At 44.6% G+C, this 6,212-nt stretch overlaps 1 pseudogene; it reads left to right on the forward strand.

Moving 5' to 3' along the window:
• Positions 1-725: 725 nt before the first annotated feature.
• On the forward strand, positions 726-1,133 carry LOC145714131 (small ribosomal subunit protein uS9 pseudogene; annotated as a pseudogene).
• The last annotated feature ends 5,079 nt before the right edge of the window (positions 1,134-6,212 follow it).

Genomic DNA, 6,212 nt, shown 5'->3' on the forward strand with positions numbered 1-6,212 from the left:
CCAGAAATAAACCCATGTTTGTATGGTCAACTTTGGGGTGCCTGGGTGGCTCAGTCAGTTAAGCATCCAACTTCGGCTCAGGTCATGATCTCACAGTTCGTGAGTTTGAGCCCCGCGTTGGGCTCTGTGCTGACAGCTCAGAGCCTGGACCCTGCTTCAGATTCTGTCTCCCTCTTTCTCTGCCCCTCCCCTGCTCATGCTCTGTCTCTCTCTCAAAAATAAATAAACTTTAAAAAACATTATATGGTCAACTAATCTTTGACAAAGCAGGAAAGAATATCCAATGGGAAAAAGACATCCTCTTCAACAAATGGTGTTGGGAGAACTGGACAGCAACAGGCAAAAGAATGAAACCGGACCACTTTCTTACACCATACACAAAAATAAATTCAAAATGGGTTAAAGACCTAAATGTGAGACCCCAAAATATAAAACTCCTAGAAGGGAGCACAGGCAGTAATTTCTCCGACATCGGATGGAGTGACTTTTTTCTAAATATATCTTCTGAGGCAAGGGAATCAAAAGCAAAAATATACCATCGGGACTACATCAAAATAAGAAGCATCTGCATAGCAAAGGAAACAATCAACAGAACTAAAAGACAACCTACAGATTGGGGGAGGATATTTGCAAGTGACATACTGATAACGCGTTAGTATACAAAATATAGTCCTTTTCTGGTTGTGGCGCTATTTGGTGAGGAGCTCTTGTCTATGTGTGTAGCCATGCAGTCCAAGGGTCCTCTGCAGTCCATGCAGGTATTCAGATGCGAGAAGGTGGCCAGAGCCGTGGTGCACTGCAAATAGGGCAACGGCCTCGTCAGGGTGAACGGTTGGCCCCTGGGGATGATCCAGTCACACACACTGCAATGCAGGCTACCGGATGGAACCTTTTCTGCTTCTAGGCAAGGAGAGATTTGCTGGGGTGAACATCCAAGTCCAAGTGAAGGGTGATGGTCACGAGGCCCAGATTTACGCTATCTGCTAGTCCATCTCCAAAGCCCTGGTGGCCTATTATCAGAAATATGTGGATGAGGCTTCCAAGAAAGAGATCAAAGACATCCTCATCCAGTACGACCAGACCCTGCTGGTAGCTGATCTCTGGAACTGCGAATCCAAAAAGGTTGGTGGTCCTGGTGCTCATACCAGAAATCCTACCGATCAGCGTTCACCTTTATAATAAGTAATTGCCAAGGGGAAAAAATATACACAACTCATATGCCCGAAAAACGAATAATCCAATTAGAAAATGGGCAGCAGACACGAACAGGCATTTCTCCAAAGAATAAGCATAGATGTCCAACAGACATATGAAAAGATGCTCAACATCACTTATCATCAGGGAAATGTAAATTAAAACTACAATGACATATCGTCTCATACCTGTCAGAATGGCTAAAATCAAAAATACAAGAAACAGCAAGTATTGGTAAGGATGCGGAGAAAAAGGAGCCCTCCTGCACTGTTGGAATGCAAACTGTCGCAGCCACTGTGGAAAACAGTATGGAGGTCCCCCTAAAAGTTAAAAATAGAACTACTCAGGGGTGCCTGGGTGGCTCAGTCAGTTAAGTGTCCAACTTCAGCTCAGGAAAACAGTATGGAGGTCCCCCTAAAAGTTAAAAATAGAACTACTCAGGGGTGCCTGGGTGGCTCAGTCAGTTAAGTGTCCAACTTCAGCTTCATGACCAACTACAGGTCATGATCTTGTGGTTTGTGAGTTTGAGCCCTGCATCGGACTCTGTGCTGACAGCTCGCAGCCTGGAGCCTGCTTCGGATTCTGTGTCTCCTTCTCTCTCTGCCCCTCCCTCACATGTGCTCTGTCTCTCTCTTTCAAAAATGAATAAAAAACGTTAAAAAAATTTAAAACAAAATAGAACTACGCTACGATCCAGTAATCGCACTACCAGATATTTAACCGAAAAATACAAAAACACGATTTCATGCGCCCTGTATTTATAGCAGCATTATTTATAATCCCAAATTATGGAAACTTCACAGGCATCTGTCAATTGATGGATGCATAGAGAAGATGTGGTGTATGTACAGGAATATTATCCAGCCATCAAAAAGAATGAAATCTTGCCATTTGCAGCAACATGGATGGAGTTACAGAGTATCGTGCTAAGCAGAATAAGCCAGTCAGGGAAAGACAAATACCATATGATTTCACTCCTATGTGGGATTTAAGAAACAAAACAAAGACAAAAAGGAGACAAACCAAAAAACGGACTCTTAACTAAAAAGAAGAAACAGATACCAGACAGAGGGGAGGAGGGTGGGGCATGGGTGACATGGGTAAAGCTGATTAAGAGTTCACTTATGATTGATGAGTGTCGAGCAACGTACGGAGTTGTTGCATCACTATATTGTACCCCTGACGCCAACGTGATGCTGTATGTTAACTACACTGGACTTAAAAAAAACTTACAAAAAATATGTGTATTTAAAAAACGTACAGCGGCAAAATATACGTAACATAAAATTTTGGCCATTTTTAAGGGTCTGGGGCATTAAGTGCATTCGCACTGCTGGGCAACCATCACCACCATCAATCTCTAGAACCTTTTCATCTTTGGGTGTGGTATGTTCATATCATGCTGTTTCATCCTTTCTATCTTTAAAAAGAGATTTTTAAAGCAAGAATACGTGTCAAATTTTATTAGACGCCTTTTCGCGTTTATGAAGAAAATGATAAAATTTTACTGGTTTGACCTCTTAATGTAATGAGTTGTTTTAGTGAATTTCCTAATGTTGAATGATCCTCAGGTTCCTGGAATTAACTGCTCCTGGTCTGGGTGCGCTATCCTTGTAATGTGTTGTTTTCTTCTAATTAGGTTTAAGATAAAAATTAGCCTTAGTCAATTTGGCTTATGATTTTCCCCTTTTGCTCATCAGGTGCTTTTACATGGTAGAAATGACAGAGCTTGCTGGTCGATTGGATGTGGGGATTGAGGGTAAAAAAGGAATTGGATGAAACCCAGCTTTATGGCGAGCTAGGGGGGTGTGGGTACCTTTCATTGAACTGGGGAAACCTAGGGGTGGGAGGCGCAGACTGGGTTCAAATCAAGGGTGAGCCTCCAAGGGAGTGCCAGGGAGGGGCTTATTAGGATCACCTTGTGAGCACGTTCATAGCTTTTTTTTTTTAAGTTATTTTTTTTTTACTTCAAGAGAGAGAGCACGTGTGCATGGGGGTGGGGAGAAAGAGCAGAGAGAGAGGGAGAGAGAGAGAGAGAGGGAGAGAGAATTCCAAGTAGGGTCCACACCATCAGCCTAGAGCCTGACGTGGGGCTCGAAGCCACGGACTGTGACATCATGACCTGAGCTGAAATCACGAGTCAGATGCTTAACCCACTGAGCCACCCAGGCGCCCCATGAGCACTTTCAATAGGCAGGCAGGCTGACGTTAAAGTAGGTTGTAAACCTTCTGTTCAACAGAGCAGACTGTTTATTGCCTATCCCTCCCGAGACCACGTTAAGACGATAATAAAAGCATAAAATAAAAAATACATTAGCCAGTAACAGAGAGACCAGGAGCAGCCAGTCATGTGTGGTAGGGGTGAGGGAATATCTGTTCCTGAGGGATTCCAGTAAGTGTCAGGGAGAGGAAAGCAACTTGAAGGGCCTCCTAGCCTAGAATACATGCAGTGGCGGGCTACAGCCAAGGATGGAGCCCTGCCTGGAGAGCTGGGGAGACACAAGGTCAGAACAGAAGTGAAAACAGGAAGTGTTGGCTCCCCACCCCCCTCACACCTGCACGCGGGACGCCCAGCAGCCAGGCATCTACTTAGTATCTAAGCAAAAGGAACAACAATAACAACGGCAATGATAATAATTCAATGAGACATGAAAAATTGGTGGGTTGCATTCCAAATCTATTTAAGAAATGGTCTGGGGAGAAGCAGGGCAGGTGGGGGCAGGAGCGGCATTGGCTCCCAAGTGCCAGGAGGATGACTTCTAGCGTGTAAGGGTCCCCTAAACAATAGTGTTTTCACTATAAGTGGATGAAACTCAGCCAGTCAACAAGACCTATCCAAGTACGCATAGTCCTTAATCCATTTTTCTAGTGCCTTACTCTTCCGTGTGATCACAAAATTACTTAACTTAATTAATTAATTAATTAAATGTCTATCTATCTTTTAATGTTTATTTACTTTTGAGAGAGAAAGAGACGGAGTGTGAGCAGGGGAGGGGCAGGGAGAGAGGGAGACACAGAATCTGAAGCAGGCTCCAGGCTCCGAGCTATCAGCACAGAGCCCGATGTGGGGCTTGAACTCGAAAGCCATGAGATCATGACCTGAGCCCAAGTCTCTTAACCAACTTGAGCCACCCAGGCGTCCCTTTACCAGATATTTGAAAAGAGCTTGCAGGGGCGCCTGGGTGGCTCCTGGCAACTTGAGCCACCCAGGCGTCCCTTTACCAGATATTTGAAAAGAGCTTGCAGGGGCGCCTGGGTGGCTCCTGGCAACTTGAGCCACCCAGGTGTCCCTTTACCAGATATTTGAAAAGAGCTTGCAGGGGCGCCTGGTCGGGAGTTGGTTGAGCTCCCGACTCTTGATTTCGGCTCTGGTCACCATCCCGCGGTTGTAAGATCGAGCCCCTAGTCGGGCTCCACACAGAGTCTGGAGCTGGTGTAAGATTCTCTCTGTCTCCCTCTGCCCCTCTCCCATGCTCTCACTCTCTCTAAAAAAATATAAATAAATAAATAAATAAATAAATAAATAAATATTTTGAAAAGAGCTTGCAACATGGAAAGGAAAGAAAAACCAAAACCAACCAAACCAAAACAAAACCAAAACCAAAACGAATGAAGGTACTAAAAATATGTTCTAACCACATTTGAAAGGAAGATGCGAGGGTGGTGTGTGTGTGTGTATGTGTGTGTGTGTGAATGTGAGCTAAATTCTCAACTGTCATGCTGGTTAGTGGACAGACCATGTCTTAAAATGATACATAAAGAAATAGTGGTATAAGCAGATATTTAGAGATACGGAGACAAACTTCAAAAGATAATCAAAGAGTCGAATGTGGAATAAGTAACAGTAGAGCACCAGGGGAAGGGTGAGAGAAGCCGTTCCAGAGCATTTGACGTTTTAATTGCTAACCTTGAAAAATATAACTGTCCATTCTACCAGGAAAAATGGATTTATCCAGGACTAGAGAATTACAATTAGGGAAGCGTAAGCTATGGCAAAGCCATTAGCAAGTTGGGAGAACAAAGGAGAGGAAACCTCTTTTCTAGAAGGGGCAGTTGGGAAGGGCTGTTATAAACAAAAAGTCCACTGGAGTAAACTGGAGTGGCTTTTCATTGGCTGAGTTGTGGCAGTCTCCCATTGGCTGGGCTGTTGCTGGGCAAGGAGAAATTCTTCTTTCCTCCTGCTGGGGTCGAAAAGTATAGGCTTATCCTGCTGAGAATACAAGGTGCTCTCTTCACCTTGGGGTCTGCAATTGACCACAAGTGGCAGGGCACGAGAGTTCCCCCTTCTGGCCTCCAAACTCCATTTTAGTGAGGTTTACCCTTCATCAGTTTTTACATAATCGTGTGCAAATTGCACTTCAATAAAAGACGTAAAAAGTATTTTAAAAAACAAAAGCAGGCTGTCCGTGGAATGTGTGCAAATGGAGGGGAGGAGCACCGTCCGGAACACATACGCAGAAATCAAGGATGTATGCAGAATCATCCCCAGATGATTCTGATCTGAGTCTCTCCCCTCTGCTCTCGATGCTACAGCACTGTAGCCCCAGAGCTCCAGAGAGATGCTGGTCTCTTCCCTGGGGTCATTGTGAAACAGACTTCTAACAGATACTAAACTCCCTGAAGTCAAGTTCATACCAACTGCCACGTCCTCCCAGCATAAAAGTATAAATAGTCGGAGGGCGTTGACTTAGGTTTGAGAAGGTCTCATCAGTAGGTGTTGGTGTCTATACTCCTGGCTAAATTTATAAAAATCAAGTGATCCTGGGCTCCTGGGTGGCTCGGTCGGATGGGCCCCTTAAAACAGGATTCTCGCACGGAGAGTCGTGACGCGAGGCTTTTCTTTCCAGGAAGCAACTTTATTTGTGCCGGCACGGCTCAGTTGGGTTCGTACCTGAGGAACTGACCCCTAACGCCATGTGGCGTAGTTTTTTTTACATATTTTCTATTTCTTTGTCTCCCATATATGGTAACACACACAAACATGCAGCCTGATTAAGTGGCCTCACGTTACAAGGTCG

Source organism: Panthera onca, chromosome X (assembly GCF_046562875.1).
Source record: "Panthera onca isolate mPanOnc1 chromosome X, mPanOnc1 haplotype 2, whole genome shotgun sequence".
NCBI classification, from domain to species: Eukaryota; Metazoa; Chordata; class Mammalia; order Carnivora; family Felidae; genus Panthera; species Panthera onca.